The 21,688-nt window shown below is 35.0% G+C and overlaps 1 protein-coding gene and 1 long non-coding RNA gene across 3 annotated transcripts in view; one reads left to right on the top strand and one right to left on the bottom strand.

The window, feature by feature from the left end:
- The window catches only part of nyap2b (neuronal tyrosine-phosphorylated phosphoinositide-3-kinase adaptor 2b), a 121,951-nt gene that overhangs the window by 33,366 nt on the left and 66,897 nt on the right, over positions 1–21,688 (bottom strand). The window lies entirely within an intron of this gene.
- On the top strand, positions 4,862–8,839 carry LOC113080292 (uncharacterized). The gene is made up of 2 exons (XR_003281832.1): positions 4,862–5,124; positions 8,602–8,839. It is a non-coding gene; the product is annotated as an uncharacterized LOC113080292 (long non-coding RNA).

The following is a 21,688-nucleotide window of genomic DNA, read 5'->3' on the forward strand; positions in this document are numbered from 1 at the left end:
TTTTTAAAAAGTGAAAGTGACATTTTTAAATTGATCGGAGGTGTAAGCGCTCACTCCACAGACCCGGTAGGATAAATTATCAGGGAAACTGAGGCTTGGTAAACTTTCATGTGTTCATAGGGATCGATTCCGCCTACAACCTCTTTTTTTTAAGTAGCGTTGTTTGGCTTAATTATTAAGTTTGTCCGTATAGGTATAGGCAACTTTTTTTGTCACGTTCTATAACTTTTTCTGGAGACTGGCTATTATCTTATTACAAACCTGCTTTGCGATGCCTCTAAAATGGCGCCGTTACCCACAATGCACCATTCCATGACGTCTACGCCCGAGCTCTATTAGACAAAAAATACTACTTTGTTAATTCTGTGACACTGAAAATGTACTAGTAAGGCACACGGTGTGTTTTATACAGTCTATGGGCAGCTGAAGAGTCTGGCTCATTTTAAAATAATTTTACCGTTAACTTGTTGAGCCAACGGTCACGGTAGCGATTTTTTTTAAAATTAATGTTAACGCCTTAATGCGTTTTCAGAAGTTTCTCAGAGGGAAAATGTAAAAGCGGATTATTAAAGAGAAGTCCTGACTGCTTTTTCACCGTGTTTTTCACTGTTTTACATGCTTCCAGAAATAATCCGGTGAAATAATATGGTGAGCTATTGTTGCTGTTGCTTCTGAACTACAAAATGATTTTTAAATTAATTATTATGATTATTGAATGAGACTGTACTTTATAAATGTAATGTTTTAACTCTAGATGTTTGTTTGTGTGAATGCTGTGTGTGCATTGAGTCCTGCGCGAGCGGAGAGTAGAGTTGCCATGGAAACGGGGCGTCAACACAAAAACCGTTACTGGCAAACAGTAATCTCCGTCTCTCGCTGCGGTTTACACTGTTTTAGGTAAGTTTAGTCGCTAAAACCACACAAATATTACATACAAATGTTCCTGACACGTTTTTTAGCTTGTTTTTGACATGTTTCAATGGAATTTATTTTATAGAAACGGTTTAGTGTCTTCGGAAAAGTCCGTTAGCATTTTAGCAGTTTTCAGGTGGGCTAACTCTATAGATTTAGCTCTTGTTGATGAAACTCTGGGCTTTTAATCAAATCTTCGTGTGTGTATGAGATATGTTGATGGCTCTGTGAATGTTTTGCTGGTGATTTGTCAGTATGTTATTGGAAAAGGCTGATTTACTGAATCGATGACGTCACTTACAGTGAGAGTGTAATCGGCTGAAATCAAGTTCACATTAGTTTTGATATTTCATGATAAACAGATATTAATACAAATTGTTCTGTGATTTCAGGAGGACAGAAAGAAACTCTACAGAACAGAAGTGAAGCTCTGAGATTTCAACATTTCTGAAGGGAGATACTGACTTAGAAATACAGGTGACCTGAAGAAGCTCATGAAATACATTAATATGCCTTTTTTCCGAATATATGTCACCAATTTTAAGAAGTCCCTGACATCATAACGTAAGTCACACTCAACCTAAAACTAAAAATAGTTTGTGTTATTTTAAGATTATATGATTAGTAGTAGAATATGTATATTACATATGTTATTATAATTGTTATATATTATTCTGTCTTTTATCTCCATTTCACCTCTACTCTAGCTTGTTTCCTTCTAATGAACCTGGAACTGCAGAGTAAATATTGTTGACTCTGTGTCAGATTGCTTGTTTTGTTCCTGGACTCTTCAGTGATGACGATCAGAGTCTGAGTGAACCTGCTGTCAGACAGTGAGTACCGTGAGGTTTCAGTCAGGGCCTTCAGTAAACAACTGTTAGATACCTGTACACATCTTACACATCTCTGTTACAGCTAACGCAGCTGTATGTGTAATGCACTTATTATGCCCCGCACAGTCTCTCAACAACAATGACGTCTGATCAACAACTTCAGCAGTAGGTGTGGTGTCTTTTTGCTGGTTCTCCAAAGGATCAAACTCAGTCAGGGATTTTTCTCTCAGAAGAAAATACTTTATTTTAAGCAAAACAAAGCCGAGAGCTTTGAGCTTTGAGCAAGGAGATCTCCCGAAATGCAATTTGGTTTCTCCTTATATACACTATATGGGGCGGTTCCAAATAGTCAAACTTTTCCTTATGCTTGCAATTTTGATCCCTCCCTAGGGAGACGCTATGGTAAAGAGAAGAGACCCATTGCATGTTTTTCCAGATGTTTCCTGAGACTTGCTATGGTAAAGAAAAGTGGTGGTCAGGATGTTTTTTGCAGACATAGGCACATTCCTTTCACACAAAGGCTATATGATTCTAATGGAATAAAACACGTATGTATATATATGACTAGATTCATCTTGATCATACTTGATTGAGCAAAATCCCACCAATAAAAATCTTCCACATAGGCTAGATTAGTGTGGGTTAAAGGGATAGTTCACCCCAAAATGAACATTTGCTGTTAATTTACTTTCCCTCAGGTCTTCCAAGGTGTGGGTGACTTTTTGGTAACACTTTATAATAAAGTTCAGTTGTAAGTCACTTTTAAGTGATTAGTTAATGATGAACTTATCATTTACAAAACATTCATAAGCGCCTAATAAGTGATATACTTATAATTTGTGTACTTTTTGTAAATTAATTTTAAAAGTCATTTACAAGTAATTAGATTATGATTAACTAATTATTTACAAAACATGACTATGCGTTCATAGAAATAAATGCTGTTAATATTTTTATCTATGTTCTGATTAAGTTATAAATAATTTACAAGTGACATGAATATACATTCACTAATAATTAAGTAATATGCTATGATTTACACATCTTTCATAAGCAATCTTTAAAAAAATAACATCACAAAAAAAATCAAACAGATCCTTAATTGTTAATAGTTACTAGTTAATATATTACGAATCACTTATAAATCATTGAAATGTCAACATTGTAATATTATCTCAATAAACATTATAAATCATTTACAAAGCTTTCTGCACCCCCCAGTCTAAAGTGTAAACTACTCATCAGTTGTAAATGTTTTACAAACTTTGTGGTTTCCAGTTGTGTGTGCGTATATATACATATATATATATATATATATATATATATATATTAGGGGTGTAACGGTTCACAAAATTCACGGTTCGGTTCGATACGATACACTGATGTCACGGTTCGGTTCGGTTCGGTTCGATACGTTTTAGATACAGCAAAATGCAAAAACATCTCAACTTTTCAGAATGCCGCAAGCGCACCGCGGGTCATGTGACAAGAACTAACCAATCAGCTTCATCCTTTCCCATAACAACGTTGAAAACTCAGCCAAGATGAAGGAACAGCTGATCATAGTTGTATATGGATTGCAATTTTGAAATAAATTCAGTAGCAGAGCTACTGCAAGCGATTTTTAGAGCTGCAAATCCATTTATCCTTTGCTGAAATTTCCGCGTCTCATGGAGAGAGCACGTCATTGTTGCTTAGCAAAGACAGACGCCTCATGAGCGCTTCTGCCCGAGCGCTTTGGAAAGGAGGAGAAAGACGTGCTTAGCGTTTTCCACGCGTTTTTAGGCGCGATATGTGAACGGCCCCTAAGGTGCTCGCTCACTCAGCACGCGCTGAAGGCTCGTTGCAAAATGTCTAATGCATTTAACAGACCAGAAATATAAGATCCTAAAATAACCAACAGGTCTGGTGTTTGGGTGCACTTTGGATTCCCTGTAAGCTATAATACTGGTGTCTAAATGCTGCAGGCATAGTTTGTAGCGTGCATGTTTCTCCTTTTTTTCGTCTTTTCCCAGATACTGACACAATAAGGTGATGTCGGCGTAAATGAGTTGACATGTTTCAAGTATTCACGCTGGTGTTTTTTTTTTTTTTTAAAGCAATGAAGCAACCGCGCGAAGCCCTCACTATATAGGATTTTAGAAAGAATGCAGAGCACTAGTGTAGTGTGCAAACTTACCACAGTGAGGATTTCAGAAAGTGTGCAAAGACTTCACGTGCACACTTACCATAACATGGATTTACAAATAATGTTCTAAGGAGGGGCTCTCATGTCACTCTGATCGAGCAGCTCATAGATGGAATCATGCATCTCAAACAATATGTTTGAGAGTCATCTTCTTTTTCTAGTCTGTTAAACGCATTGGCCATTTTGCAACGAGCCTTCAGCGCGTACTGAGTGAGCGAGCGCCTGACTGAGTCATAACATAACATAAACATAAGTTGGTGTTTTTTTCTTCTTCGGGAGTGTCAGGGGCGTTGCCTGTTACGTCGTTTGGGTTAATGGGCTACCTTGTTGAACGCATATCATTATATTTCTCTTTTTTTTTCTCCAAATATAATTAATTAGTCCAACGAACCGTTCGGTATGCATAATGCGTACCGCGTACCGAACCGAAAGCGTCGTACCGAACGGTTCAATACGAATACGCGTATCGTTACACCCCTAATATATATATATATATATATATATATATATATATATATATATATATATATATATACACACACACACACACCAACACACACACAAAATCAACCAACCTGTAACCGGAAAGTTTACATTTACAACTGATGAGTAGTTTACACTTTAGATTGTGGGTGCAGAAAGCTTTGTAAGTTATTTATAACTTTATCTACATAACATAGATAAAAATATTAACATCACTTATTAATCATCTATGAACACATAGTCATGTTTTGTAAATGATTAGTTTACCATTAGCTAATTACTTTTATTACATGGCTCTGTGGGTACTTGATTCTGATTGGTCAGTTGCGACATTCCGATGTATGTTATCCCTGGATAAAAACCTGTAAAATGTAATAACACAGGCTCATCCGGGTAACAGCAGTTGGTGCTGTACTCTTGCTTGAACTATTTTTTTCTTGGTGGAAGCTGTGCATTTGTTTAGCTAATAAAATATAAAAACTGTGTACAACAGTTGTGTACAATTGTTTAATTATGTCATCCTGGTTAGGGTTGGCCTGACTGACGATGCCATCGTCCATCACGATGCTGCGCCGGCAAACAGCGTCATCAGCTCCAGTATCTCGCCCGTGCATCTGTTGTCATGCGACAGAGAAGTCACGTCCTATAGACAGTTGTGAACGTGCTGACAGCTGGTTGCCCAGGCTATGGATTAAAGATAATACTGTTGTAAGTAGTGTTCATTTTCTCCTACATACCGATCATTTAGCTTCATTAGACCTCAATGTATCACCAGGAGCCACCGGTATTGATTTGGTTTTGGGTTTTTTTTTTTTTTTTTTTTTTCTGGACATCCACACAGCACCACAGTATTATCAACTAGAGATCGACCAATAGTGGATTTTACCAATACTGATAGCTAGTTTGGACCACACTGGCCGATACCGATTTATAAACCAATAGTTTTTAAAATGAATACTGAACGAAATGGATACTGAACGAGAGCAGCGGTCTGCGGTCACGCTGCGGGTTCCCGGGTTTGTGTCCATTCTCGAACCATTCCATGTATTTCAACTGTAGAAAAGGTTGTTCCGATCCGAAACTGACTTTTTTCATATTTGTCGACCAATATACAGAAAACTACATCAGTGTATCATCATAAACACAAACTTTTTTGTCTTACATGAATGTAAACAGGTGAACAGATGAGAAAGAAAACACACACGTACAGTATTTTTGTTTAAAGAGACAACAGCCTAATAAACGCGCTGTCTGTCATTAATGTTAATCAAAGAACAAAAGAAAATCATTCACTGATCTCGACTGAATATATTTAATAACTTTAATTGATTAATCTTTATTTTATTTATTAAAAGAAAACTATCCAGTGTTTTTAAACTTTTAATCACAGTTTCTGTACCTGAACTTTTGTTTAGTTGTATTTATGATATTGCTAATTGATTTGTTTGTTCATATCTTACTACTGACTGGTTACTTGTCATTAACACTTTAATATTTTTATTAATTAATTGTTTTTGCTATGGTATTTTTTTTTTTTTAAGCACAGGCAAAATTCCTCTTGCAGTGTTTTGTAAGCTGCTGATTTTTGCTCGTGTTATTCAGCTGCAACAGAATGCTTTGTAAAAAGACAGAAACATGTTTGACATCTAAATGTTTGACTTAATTTTTTTATATTGGATTTTTTATCTTATTGGAATCGAAACTAGGAATCGATAAGCAGAATCGGAATTGGAATCGATAAAATTCAAACGATACCCAACCCTACACACCGGATGCGTCACATTTTATTTGCTGCTATTTTAGAACAGTGCATGATTATCTAATCATGCGCAGCGTCTTTGAGAAGTCACAGTTATCACACACACCGGATGCGTCACATTCAATTCAAGCAGCGGTCTAAAACTGTTTATTTAATCACCAAACGGACATAAGTTTGCTTCAGGAATGAACTATGTGGCATATGTGTTTAAAGAGCCACACAGATGGGAAATAAAAAATTACCTGTATTACAGTGTATGATGTCGCTGCCCATCTGTGTAAACAATGTGCAAATAATTAAACCAAAAAGTACACGATTTATAAAGTTATTGGCTTCTAAAGTAAGGAGTCGACTCTGAATCGCTGAAACGAGTCGTTATAGATTTCAAATCTTTTGCCCATCTCTATGTACGTCACTAGGAACACTTTGCATAATAATCTCCGCCTACCGTCTTGGGAGAAACTGACCTCTGACCTGCCCCCCCCACACACAGACGCTCTGGTTGGTGTGATAGCATCATGTCGAGGAGACCGTTTGTTTTATTTTCACTGCCAAAGAATGAAGATCAGGAGAACCAATGGCTAAAATTCATTTTCACCACAATACCAGAGCAGTACAACAAACCTTTTGTTGTGTTCACAACATTTCACTGATGACTGCTTTTCTAATCTCGGTGAGTACAAGGTGGGATTTTCAAAGCGTTTGGCCTTAAAAGATGGTTTCTTTAGAACGAGTATCTCCGAATCACAACGCGAAGTATGATTATGAAGTTATGTGTCTGTTTTCTCCCGAGCGTCTTATCAGTATGTGTGCTGTCTGCAGCCTTTGTTTGTGTTGATCTTCATTTACAAACACGTCATTAAAATGAAGTGTAACTCCGTGAATACTCAACGAAGAGACATGAGAGAGATATCTATAGAAAGCATGTCTATGTTGATATGTCTACTTTAAAACTAAACAAGTGCTGCTAACAGATATTCTGTGATAAAGTAATCCATATGAAAACAACGCAATGTCTGTTTTTCATGTCTCCCTTCGTTATATGTGACCACGCCCCCGTGCTGAACGCGCTATTCAGATTCAAACTGAAGCGCGCAGCTTGAATACACCCACACAGAAGAAAAAGCAGCGAGACTGTTCAAGTTTTTTATTTTACTGTTTGCTTCGCGATGAGAGGAATAAGACATAATTCACCCCAAACAGATGCTAACGCTAAAATGCTAAAAAAAAATTTGTGTTTTTGAAAGTATTTTATGGCAACCACAGTTTAATTAATGAAATGAATACAATTCACTACAATTTAAAATAATAGTTTTCTATTTGAATATATTTAGAGAAGTAATTTATTCCTGTGACGGTAAAGCTGTATTTTCAGCATCATTACTCCAGTCTTCAGTGTCACGTGATCTTCAGAAATCATTATTATATTCTGATTTGCTTCTGAAGAAACATTTCTGACTATTATCAGTGTTGAAAACAGTTGTGTTCCTTCACTTTTTCAGGATTCTTTGATGAATAAAGTTTTAAAACAGTACAGTGTTTGAAACAGAAATGTCTGTTTTAACTTTTGATAAATGATAAGACAGTGATAATAATTAAAAATGTTTACTGAGCAGCAAATCAGAATGATTTCTGAAGGATCATGTGACACTGTAGACTGGAGTAATAAAAATTAGCTTAGATCACAGAAATAAATTACATTTCACAATATATTCACATAGAAAACTGTTGTGTTAAATTGTAATATTTCACAATATTACAGTTTTTTTTTTACTTGCTTTTGATCAAATAAAGGCAGCCTTGTGGAGCAGAAGAGACTTTTCTCAAAGATCGTACTGACCCCAAACTTTTAACGGTAGTATAAATTACAAATATGCTGTTCCACCCACTGAAATGTGTATTCCATTCTAAAGAGATGCCTGTTCCACAAATATTACATTTACAGGGATCACATGAAACACTTCATCAATAAACTGATTTTTGAGAGCATTAGTGGCAGTGTGTCGATTTTCGTTTATTGATTGGTGAATTGGAAGTGGATGTGTGTTTATAACCTACTTGTGATTAAATCAGATATATAGAGCAAAATAAGCTCAAATTGAGGCAGCAGCATCTATGGTGCATGGCCTGTAGTGAGGTCACTAAATTCTAATACCAAGAATTTATCAAAGTCCACTAAAGGAAGCAAAACCTATTGGTATTTTACTTTGAAATAGCCTTTCTAATAATATTTGGGGCTCAGAAACACTTTTTCTTTAGTTTAAATTAGATTAAAATACATAGTTTAGTATTCACATAACACATCTAATAATAACCATGCACTCCAGTTATATGTGATTAAATAAATAATATTTTGTCTCAAATAATATGAACAGCAGCAGCTATGCTAAACTTTCTTTTCTTTTTATTTCCTGTTTCTATCTCAGGATCGCCATCCCAGGGTTTCTAGAGATTACAGCAGCTCCAGACTGAATCCAGACTCACTTGTGAAGACTTCAGATGACACCAACGCTCACAAAGACTACAACTGTACATGAACACATAATACATTTGACACACAAAACAAATATTATCCTTATTTTGCCTATAAGGGTAAATTTGATGATTTTCAACCTGCTTTATTGTAACGTCTCTTATATCTGTAAATGAACAATATTTACTCTCTCTGAGTTATGTGGACCTACATGTCCCCTTTTATTTGTAAGCATCACTCTGCAGGATGATCCAAAATGAAATGACGAGTTTTGACGAAATGACACAATGCAGCATCTAAATGAAAACATGCTGTTTTGCATCAGTTTTGCTGGCAAATAAACGGTATCTTGGAGAAAGAATAAACATTGTTCTTTTACAAATGTTACCAACAATATAACAATACAAAATGGATTGATTTTTTTTTTACTTACCCTTTAAAGATGTTGAAAGATAATGTTAATGTTAACTGAATACAAAACTAGAGACTTGTTTAGTAAGATTTTATCAGAAAATATTTTTGAATTTTTATCATGCAATTTAAAACATTTTAATTGCTTAATTATTGTTTGCCTGGTTTTATTTTGTGTTTATGTAACTCTTTTTAAAAAGTTCTTGGCATAAAGTTAGCCTGCGCTGCTGACAGCACTGAACACATGACTTTTTATTATGAACTAGATGGTCTTCCTAGTGAGTCTCAGTCATCTCTGGCTTTTTAAACTGTAACCTTGAAATATGCATTTCCTGTAAACCTACTTTGAAATAAGTATTGTGAAAAAAGTGCTATATTCATACAACATTTAACCAGCAAGTACTGTAGGAATTGTTATTTTTGTTTTTACTATGGTTTTAATGCAAAAGCTGTAGTAAAATCATGGTGATTGTAGTAAAACTATGGTTGATTTTGTTTTTTCTATGGTTTTACTGCAAAAGCTGTGGTAAAATCATGGTTAATTTTCAAAAGACTACAAATAATCCAGAATTATCCACTTTTGATCAAAGCATCTGGTAAATGTTAATGTATTTGTACATGTAATATGAAATAAATGAAATATTAATAAAGTTGCATCTGTTCTTGAGAGTGGTGTGTATTGTTTTATTATAAACCAGCGGCGGTAGCCGCGGGTGGTCCGTAACGATGAGCAAAACGCCGGTGAACCGCGTCCACGCAGAGCGGCCGGGATGTATCGTCCCAGCATCGGCCGGAGAGCATTTCCGATCAGAGGCCGACGTCGCCGAGACATCTTGCCTATTAGCAAACGCTCCCTGAGCGGAATCGTCCCGATGGAATTTTGTAGGTCGGCTCTACATCGGCACAACGTATGTGTGCTGTCTGGGTAATAATTCCATCTTTACTGTCATTTAAAAAAATCACCACGACAAAACCATCCAAGCTATCCAAAACCCATTCACAATTTAAGTTCCTCAATGTTGTTTCAACATGTAGACAAAGTTTGGTGTGTATAGTGTTACTCTCCTCTGAGCAGTATGCATTAATTAACAGCTAAATGTAAAAAACAATCCACATTCAAATCAAAATAGCCGACTTCCTGTTGGTCGTAGCTGATGACTGTGAATTAGAAAGTTGTCCGTCTTGATAAGAACAATTTTTGTACTGAGTGTGGTGTCTGTAGCTAAAACTAACCCCCCCCCACTTTTGACAAAAGGTGGCGCTATAGAGTGCCTCTTCCACGCCCTCTTATGAACTTTTGCCAGTGTCTAGCTGTCACTAATACTGATATGTGTTCTGAGTTTGATGAAATTCTAAGCATGTTATTTGCCTCAAAATCACCTGAGAAGTATTCCAGTTTGACATGTTGCCACAGCAACAATATTTTTAGATATCCAATTTCCCCCAGCAGATTCATATCGGCTGTGTTTTAACATTATTCTGATGAAGTTTGAAGCAAATCGAATAAAAATAAGATGCTGAATTCAAAGCATTTTGAAAATGACACACTTCCTGCTGCCAGTTGGTGGCACTATAACTCTGACTCCTAATAGTCACATATATGTGATCGACATCATACAATGAATAATCTGATGAAGTTTGATTGAAATCAGGAAATGTATGTGGATGGTATTAGACACTTCCTGTTTCTCAATTCTCGCCATAATTTCAACGCCTCGCCACGAACAAACCGTTCGAGATATCAAAAATCCCCTGGCAATTTTTCATCCCCAATGTCTTGAGATCATGTTGACCGAGTTTGGTGGTAAACGAGTAAAAAACCTATGACAAGTATATCAGATTCCAGAGCATGCGCTTTTTACATAACTCTAAATAGCTGACTTCCTGTTGGGCGGAGCCCAATGACATGCAATACGAAAATTGTTCGGCACAATGAGATCTATATGTGTACTGAGTTTCATATGAATATGTGCAAGTATGTGTGAGCTATACATCAACATTTATGACTGTGTTCCAGGGGGCGCCGTAGAGCCCCTGTGCCACGCCCGGGTCCCAGCCTCTGCAGGCTCCTAAAGGGCACAGATTCCAAAGTGTGTGCAAATTTTCAAGAGTTTTTGAGTATGTTAGGGACCCCAAAAGCCCCCACAACTTTGACCAAAAATATGAATAATAAACCCTAAATAGCCAACTTCCTGTTGGGCGGAGCCTATGACATGCAGTACGAAAGTTGTTTGGTTTAATGAGATCTACATGTGTACCGAGTTTCATGTGTCTACGTGCAAGTATGTATGATATATGGCCCTCAGTATTCCAGGGGGCACTGTAGAGCCCCTGTGCCACGCCCGTGTATCAGTCTCTGCCCGACCCTAATGGCCGCAGGTTCCAATCTGTGTGCCAATTTTCAAGAGTTTTCGAGCATGTTAAGGACCCCAAAAGCCCCCGCAACGTTAGAAAAAAATAATAATAAATATAGCTGCAAGCAGCGATGGCGGGCTCAAGCCACCAATGCCATCGCCACCCCGGTGGCATCAGGTAAACTGTGTCCAGCGGGCACATGCATTCACAATATCCCTCTGGCAGTGAGGTTTTAAAGGATATGGCGGTTAAAGGGTTAATCCGAATCATCTAGACTTTAAAATCACATTCACAGAACAATATATATTTATATATATATATATATATATATATATATATATATATATATATATATATATATATATATATATAGTAACACTTTAAGATAAGATTTCATTTATAAACATTATGTTAACATGAACAATATTTATATAGCATTCATTCATGTCAGTTAATATTCCAAACTTAAACATTAAAACATTGTTTTATTGTGATTTTTTTTCCAAGCACATTTTACCAATTCCAAACCATATCAATCTTAATAACTACCATTATTTTTTATTTAATCATTTATAAGTGCTATACAATAGTCCAGGAAAGCTGGAAGAGAAAAACTCCTTATATTCATGTGTGCAGAATCATTAGGCATGTTTTCTTTTACAGATGAAATGCGCTAAAAAAGAGTTTTAACTCAAACTGTTTTAACTCAAAGTCGAAAATTATGAAATACCCATGAGAAATATCAAACACAAATGCAATGCAGAAATGGATAAGTTAAGACTTGACCATTGTACAAAAATGCTGACTGGGTCATGAGGTCAGAAAAGAAGAAGAAAAAAAAAACAGGTCAAGAAGAACTGACAAAAATAATTGCAAAATAATTAGGAATTAATGTGAAGATTAATTTTTAGTCAATTCTGCAAGACAGACTTTCAGGAAAGGAGGTGGAATAAAAATGAGCTCCTAAATCTTAATCCCGGATTCTGGAAGATATATTCCTCAAACCATCGGACAAGAGGAGGTGGTGCTGGTCCTTCACAAGTCACTCTAATCTGTTCATAAAGCCTATATATAAAGTCTTAATATATAGTATTTCACAATACTTCATGGTATTCTAATTAAATCATTTTTTGGAATCTTTGATTTCTCAGATCCTGACACACTGTAATTCTGAGACTCCAGGAAAGTGGCAGTTCTGTAAAATGTTGGCACTGAAGACTAAATGCTCCCTGATAGTTTCACACCTAATTCACTTAACACACACACACACACACACACACACACACACACACACACACACACACACATTACCCACAGTGACAGAGGGACAGAGTGACATCAGATGTATGATAGTTTTTTAATTTTCTATCATCCATATAGTGTTGTATAGTCATGAAACTATGCATATTTCCTCAGAATGACTTGTCTTCTATGTGTACATTTTTTTGAAGTGTTTAGAAGCTGCACTTAAAAAAATAAAAGACATTTACTGGTTACTTTTTTACTGTTATTTCAAAAAATCACCACGACAAAACGATTCAAGCCATTCAAAATTCATTCGCACCTGTACTGTAAGATACATTCTTTAAACTGGTAAAAGAGGATGTGGTGCTGAACCTTCAAGAGTCACTCAAAACTTATCTGTCCATAAAGCCTATAAAGAATTATTCTTAATATACAGTTCAGAATACTTCAGCTTGTTATTCTAATAAAGTGAGGGTTATTTTATCAGTAAAATACATAAAATTCATATTATTTTTCTTTGAAAGATTTCTATAAATGATTTAAATCATACTTGTTTCTACAATAATTATTTAAAAGTGATCCTATAGCTCTATCTGGTGGCCATTATTGGTACTAAGAATTGCAAGCTTGATTTATATGTTATGATAGTTTTAATTTTATGCTGGCTCTTGAAAATGATAAAGCTATGAAACTTACTGTGCTTCCTTCAAATGATGACTTCTACGTATATAAAAAATTATGAAGAGTTGGAATTAAAAATTTTAAAGATATAGTAAAATAACTATTGTATTTTTTTATGTTACTTTAATAAATCTCTATGGCCACACCATTTAAGGTATCCTAAACCCATTCGCAATTTAACATCTTCAGTATATGGCTTCATGTTAAAACAATTTGGTGTGAACTGCTTGTGTCTTCTTGGAGGAGAATGAATTCATTTACAGGCTGAGTTTATCATAAATCCACAATAATATTTCTGAGTTCTGTATTAATCTGTGTTGTTGTTTGTTTATTTTAATTTTTTTTATTTTTCATAGGAAGATAACTGTCCCTTTACTCTCCTTTTTAATAAATGAGCTATTTATAGCTGTATTTATAAACTGCCTACTACTGACTATTAATATTGGGACAAGGCTTTATGAAGCATGAACTGACTATTTACTAATGAGTGCAGTTATTATAAAGTGTTATCAATGCATTTGCTAATATTAACAAATTAGACATTATTTTACAGTGTTATCAAATCCCTTAAATGATTTGTAAGTGTTTTGTAATGATTTTATTGACCTACAAGCATTTGTGAAAGTTCTGCTTGCATTACAGCTTAGTCTTGATCTGTGAGCTGAACAGATTTACTGTTACATCCATGAGATTATGTAAATTCAAATAAATATCATGTCACAGGATGTCAGAGGTCAGTATCAAATTAGTTTGAAATTATTATTTGCAGCACAAATAAGGTTTTTTAGGATTTTAAAAAATCCCTAAAACTGTCAGAAAAGGATTAGGCCCAAGATTTCTATGTGACTGGCTAAATTTATTTGTTTTTATAACTATAATGCATAAACTATGAAACTATACAAAATGTATAAAAAATTACAAGTTATTATTTTCCAATGTTTTTTATTTATTTAATTTCTTTTTTTTTTTTTTTTTTTTTTTTTTTTTTTTGGATTTACATTTTAAAAAATTAGCCTTCGGAAATCATTCTAAACAGCTTGAATAAAACCTGTCAATATTTATTATAGACCACTATAACTGTGTATAATCTAACAAACAAGTTTATTATGAAAATAAAAGCGTGTACACCAGATAAATTGGACGATAAAGAAATTGCTAACAATAGTATAATAGAGCATGTTTTAGGTTTTTAGGCGTTTAGATGCAGAAATGGACAAATCCAATTTAAAATAAAATGTAATTGATTTAATTTAATATAGATTAAGTCTTGTTAGAGCAAAAGAATAAATAAATACGTACACACATTAAAAAAGCAGCCAAGATGAATGAGTTTAATTTTTTATATAGATTAAAATTGAAGACAGAAGCAGCTGGTATATGAAAATCCAGTATATCCACTTCAGATTTATTTCTCAACAGTTTATGTTCACGTGGCTGTTTTCGTTTATATTAGCCAAGCTATTATGTATTTTGAAATAATCTTGTCTGTGATGTGTTCGTTCTTACGACGAAAGGCAGAATCCTGCAGCTCCAGAGATATATGTTATTCTGCCAGTCGCGCTTTCAAATAGTCTTGCACACTTAAACGGGTCACAAACACCTGCATTTAGCTCGTGTTGTGTTATAATGGATGTATTGTGTGCATTTATGGCAATAATTTATTTTAAAAAGCTCTTAAACAAGAATAAATTCGTTTGTTTTGAACTTGTGACACTGTGCGCGCTGATCGGAGGCAGTGATTTCAGATAGGCAGCCGCGAATATTTCATTTTCACACAAACAGTTCAAAAACATCTTAATTTAGCTCTTGGTGTGCTCTAATTGGTGAATTGTGTGATATCGCTGCAATACTTTATTTTTAATAGCTATAAAACAAGAATAAACTCGTTTTTTTCTGAGCTCGTCATTCCACACCTCCTGCTCAGAGCGGTGATTCATCTCTTGTGTTTCTCACGTATCACTGACCACACATCCATTATTAATGAGCCCTGACCTGATAATAATCATATATGTTGGTTTAGCTTGTCAGTGTGAATTAAATCCAAGTATTTATTTGTATTTTAACCGATTTAAAAGTGAAACCAAAAGACAGTCTCCTCCCTTTTTTATTCCGGTAACTGCACCTGTAGGGGCGCTATTTCTCTCAGACAATGGAAGTCTAAGCACACTCACTCAAACAGATGGACAGAGTGATATGAGATGTCTGACAGTTTTTTAATTTTCTGTTATCCATACAGTGTTGTAAAGTCATGAAACTATGCATATTTACTCAGAATAATTTTTTTTCTGCATGAAAAAAGGTTTTGAAGTGTTTGGAATTTAAAAATGCAGGAAAATTAATAATTCCATCTTTATTGTCATTTAAAAAAATCACCATGACAAAACCATCCAAGCTATCCAAAACCCATTCACAATTTAAGTTCCTCAATGTTTTTTCAACATGTACACCAAGTTTGGTGTGTATAGTGTTACTCTCCTCTGAGCAGTATGCATTAATTCACAGCTAAATGTAAAAAACAATCCACATTCAAATCAAAATAGCCGACTTCCTGTTGGTCGTAGCTGATGACTGTGAATTAGAAAGTTGTCCGTCTTGATAAGAACAATTTTTGTACTGAGTTTGGTGTCTGTAGCTAAAACTAACCCCCTCACTTTTGACAAAAGGTGGCGCTATAGAGTGCCTCTTCCACGCCCTCTTATGAACTTTTGCCAGTGTCTAGCTGTCACTAATACTGATATGTGTTCTGAGTTTGATGAAATTCTAAGCATGTTATATGCCTCAAAATCACCTTAGAAGTATTCCAGTTTGACATGTTGCCACGGCAACAATATTTTTAGATATCAATATCCCCCCAGCAGATTTATATCGGCTGTGTTTTAACATTATTCTGATGAAGTTTGAAGCAAATCGAGTAAAAATAAGATGCTGAATTCAAAGCATTTTGAAAATGACACACTTCCTGCTGCCAGTTGGTGGCGCTATAACTTTGACTCCTAATAGTCACATATATGCGATCGACATCATACAATGAATAATCTGATGAAGTTTGATTAAAATTAGGAAATGTATGTGGATGGTATTAGACACTTCCTGTTTCTCAATTCTCGCCATAAATTCAACGCCTCGCTACGAGCAAACCGTTCGAGATATCAAAATCCCCTGGCAATTTTTCATCCCCAATGTCTTGAGATCATGTTGACCGAGTTTGGTGGCAATCGAGTAAAAAACCTATGACAAGTATATCAAATTCCAGAGCATGCGCTTTTTACATAACTCTAAATAGCTGACTTCCTGTTGGGCGGAGCCTATGACATGCAATACGCAAGTTGTTCGGCACCATGAGATCTATATGTGTACTGAGTTTCATATTAATACGTGCAAGTATGTGTGAGCTATACATCAATATTTATGACTGTGTTCCAGGGGGCGCCGTAGAGCCCCTGTGCCACGCCCGGGTCCCAACCTCAGCAGGCTCCTAAAAGCCACAGATCCAAAGGTGTGTGCAAATTTTCAAGAGTTTTTGAGTATGTTAAGGACTCCAAAAGCCCCCACAACTTTGACGACAAATATGAATAATAAATCCTAAATAGCCAACTTCCTGTTGGGCGGAGCCTATGATATGCAATACGAAAGTTGTTTGTATTGATGAGTTCTATATGTGTACCGAGTTTCGTATGTCTACGTACAAGTATGTATGATATATGGCCCTCCATATTCCAGGGGGCGCTGTAGAGCCCCTGTGCCACGCCCGTGTATCAGTCTCTGCCCGGCCCTAATGGCCGCAGGTTCCAATGTGTGTGCCAATTTTCAAGACTTTTTAAGCATGTTAAGGGCCCCAAAAGCCCCTGTAACGTTAGAAAATAATAATAATAATAATAAATATAGCTGCAAGCAGCGATGGCGGGCTCAAGCCGTTAGTGCAACACCACCCCGGTGGCATCGGGAAAACTGTGCCCAGCGGGCATAAGCATTTACAGTAACCCTCTGGCAATCAAATTTTAAGGGATATGGCAGTTAAAGGGTTAATCCGACCCGTCTAGACTTTGAAATCACATACACAGAACAATATATATAACTTTAGTAACACTTTATTTTAATATATATATATAAAAAATGTATAAGTTGTGCATCGTAGCTGACACCTAAATGAACACATTACAATTGGTTTATGACTGCAAGTCTTTCTCCTCAAATGCTATTGAGCTTCAAATTTGCTTTTGAGCCCATGTGAAAAAGTACCATAATTTACATATGACTTACAGTTTGTTTTAATAAATATCAAACATTCAATTTAATGGTGCATTATAGCTGTCACCTAGATGAACAATTACAGTTGTTTTTATGACTGTAAGTCATTCTCTTCAAATGCTACTGACGTTAGAAAAGTGTATAACAATATTACATGTAACTTTAGAGACGGCCCCTAAATTTGAGACTCTCGAATGTCCAATGCCAAGCCAACTTTATGCCTGTTTTTGTTTTGTTTTTTACTTTATTTTTCTTTTCTCTGTGCCGGATTGCTGATGTCTTTTACCCGGGCATAGATGTCCATCCATCAATTACGAACATTCATCCGCAAATGTCCGAGCGGTCGCGAGCGCGGATGGGAGAATGGCGCATGTTTTATTTTTTTTGAGCTACTGGGATGGTGCCCCCTCTGGGAGTTGGTGCCCTACGAAGACTGCGTATTCTGCATATAGGGAGCGGCGGTACTATCTGGAAAATATATTCCTCAAACCGTCGTACAAGAGGAGGTGATGCTAGTACTTCAAGAATCTCTCAAAACCTATCTGTTCATAAAGCCTATATATAAAGTCTTAATATAGTATTCCACAATATGTTGTGCTATTCTAATATTATTGTGTTTTTTTACTGACATTGTTATTTGCTGTTATTTTTTGTTTTAATATTGTTACTGTTGTTACTTGTTGTACGGTGACCTTGAGTGGTTTGAAAGGCGCCTTAAATAAAATGCATTATTATTATTATTATTATTATTATTATTATTAGCTGTACACTTGATAAAAAAAATTAAATATAAACTTATGCAATTGTGTATATATATATATATATATACACTATATATACACTATATGTACACTATATATATATATATATATGTATATATATATATATATGTATATATATATATATATATATATATATATATATATATATATATATATATATATATTATATATATATATTTAGTGTACAGTTTTCTTTTATTGCATCTTGAAATAAATGTTTCTGAGTTCTGTGTTTGTTTATTTTTTTTTATTTTTTTTATTTATTTATTTTTTTTAGGAAGATTACAGCCTTTAATCTCCTCAAAATAAATGTGCATATAAACCATGAACAATTTAATTATAGCTGTATTTATAAAATGCTTACTAATGACTATTAATTTTGGGAGTAGGCTAGCAACAGTTGATGTTGAGGCCTAAGATATTTCTTAAGCTGTAATGATGAAAAAACAACAACAACACAAAATTGCTTTTTTTTCTGCTGGTGATTAAAGAGATGATTAAGTCTCCCTCCCTCTCTCTCTCTCTCTGACACCAAGCCCATCCCCTCTCCCACACATTCACACAAACTCAGCACACACACTTAACACACACACACTTAACACACAAACACACACACACACACACACACACACACATTACCCAGAGGGACAGAGTGACATCAGATGTATGGTAGTTTTTTAATTTTCTATCATCCATATAGTGTTGTATAGTCATGAAACTATGCATATTTCCTCAGCATGACTTGTCTTCTATGTGTACATTTTGTTGAAGTGTTTAGAAGCTGCACTTAAAAAAATAAAAGACATTTACTGGTTCCTTTTTTACTGTTATTTCAAAAAATCACCATGACAAAACCATTCAAGCTATCCAAAATTAATTTGCACCTGTTCTGTAAGATAAATTCTTTAAACAGTGGTAAAAGAGGATGTGGTGCTGATCCTTCAAGAGTCACTCCAAACTTATCTGTCCATAAAGCCTATAAAGAATTCATCTTAATACACAGTATTTCACAATACTTCAGCATATTATTCTAATTAAGTGAGGGTCATTTTATCAGTAAAATACATATTATTTTTCTTTGAAAGATTTCTATAAATGATTGAAATCATACTTGTTTCTACAATAATTATTTAAAAGTAATCATATAGCCATTATTGGTACTAAGAATTGCAAGCTTGATTTATATGTTATGATAGTTTTAATTTTAAGCTGGCTCTTGAAAATGATAAAGCTATGAAACTTGCTGTGCTTCTTTCAAATGATGACTTCTACGTATATAAAAAATTATGAAGAGTTGGAATGAAGAATGTTAAAGATATAGTAAAATAACTATTGTATTTTTTTTATGTTACTTTAATAAATCGGTATGGCCACACCATTTAAGGTATCCTAAACCCATTCGCAATTTAACATCTTCAGTATATTGGCATCATGTTGAAAAAGTTTGGTGTGAACTACTTGTGTCTTCTTGGAGGAGTATGATTCATTTACAGGCTGATTTGATCATAAATCCACAATAACATTTCTGAGTTCTGTATGAATCTGTGTTGTTGTTTGTTTATTTTAATTTTTTTATTTTTCATAGGAAGATAACTGACCCTTTACTCTCCTTTTTAATAAATGTGCTTATAAACCAAGATCAAGCTATTTATAGCTGTATTTATAAGCTGCTTATTAATGACTATTTAAGTTGGGACAAGACTTTATAAAGCATGAACTGACTATTTACTAATGAGTGCAGTTATTATAAAGTGTTACCAATGCATTTACTAATGTTAACAAATTAGACATTATTTTACAGTGTTATAAAATCCTTTAATGACTTATAAGCATTTGTGAAACTTCTGCTTGCATTACAGCTTAGTCTTCATCTGTGAGCTGAACAGTTTTACTGTTACATCCATGAGGTTATGTAAATTAAGATAAATGTCATGTCACAGGATGGAATAGATCAGTATCAAATGAGATTGAAATTATTATTTGCAGCACAAATAAGTGTTTTTAGAATTTTGTTTTTAATTCCTGAAACTGTCAGAAAAGGATAAGGCCTAAGAGATTTCTTAAGCTGTAATGAAAACAGCAATGTTAGCAAAAGCAACAAAAAATAACAATTTAAAATATTTTTTTTTTTCTGGTGATTAAAGAGATGATTAAGTCTCTCTCTCTCTCTCTCATTGTGTCTGCCACTCAGCTCATGCCCACCCCCCACTCACAGACACACACACACACACACACACTCAGTCAGCACACATACATTCCCCAAACAGAGGGACAGAGTGAGTTGAGATGCCTGACAGTTTTTTAATTTTCTTTTAATCATACAGTGTTGTAAAGTCATGAAACTATGCATATGTCCTCAGAATGATTTGATCTCTGTATGATTTTTTTTTTAAGTGTTTGGAAGCTGCAATTTAAAAATACAAGACAATTAATGATTCCCTTTTTACTGTCATTTCAAAAAATCACCACGACAAAACCGTTCAAGCTAACCAAAATCCGTTCGCAATTTAAGTTCCTCAATGTTTTTTCAACATGTAGACAAAGTTTGGTGAGTATAGTGAACATTTCCTGTGAGGAGTATGCATTAAATCAGAGCTCAATTTAAAAATTCAAATCAAAATAGCCGACTTCCTGTTGGTTGTAGCTGATGACTGTGAATTAGAAAGTTGTCTGTCTTGATAAGAACAATTTATGTACCAAGTTTGGTGTCTGTAGCTAAAACTAAACCCCCCACTTTTGACAAAAGGTGGCGCTATAGCGTGCCTCCTTCACGCCCTTTTAAAAGCTTTTGCCATTGTCTAGCTGTCACTAATACTGATATGTGTTTTGAGTTTCATGTAAATCTGAGCTTGTCGTCTGCCTCAAACTCACCATAACAGAACATTCAAGTTTGACACGTTGCCATGGCAACACTATATCAGATATCAATATCCCCACAACAGATTTACATCGTCCTTGTTTTGTCATTATTCTGATGAAGTTTTAAGTAAATCGAGTAAAAATAAGATGCTGAATTCAAAACATTTTGAAAATGACTCACTTCCTGCTGCCAGTTGGTGGCGCTATAACGTTGACTCTTAATAGTCACATATATACGATCGGTATCATACAATGAACAAACCAATGAAGTTTGATCAAATTCAGGAAATGTATGTGGATGTTATTAGACATTTCCTGTTTCTCATTTCTCGCCATAATTTCCACGCCTCACTACGGGCAAACCGTTCGAGATATCAAAAATCCCCTCGCAAGTGTGAAAGTTGTTCGGCTCAATGAGATCTATAAGTGTACCGAGTTTCATATAAATACATGCAAGTC

Source organism: Carassius auratus, unplaced genomic scaffold (assembly GCF_003368295.1).
Source record: "Carassius auratus strain Wakin unplaced genomic scaffold, ASM336829v1 scaf_tig00030707, whole genome shotgun sequence".
NCBI lineage: Eukaryota > Metazoa > Chordata > Actinopteri > Cypriniformes > Cyprinidae > Carassius > Carassius auratus.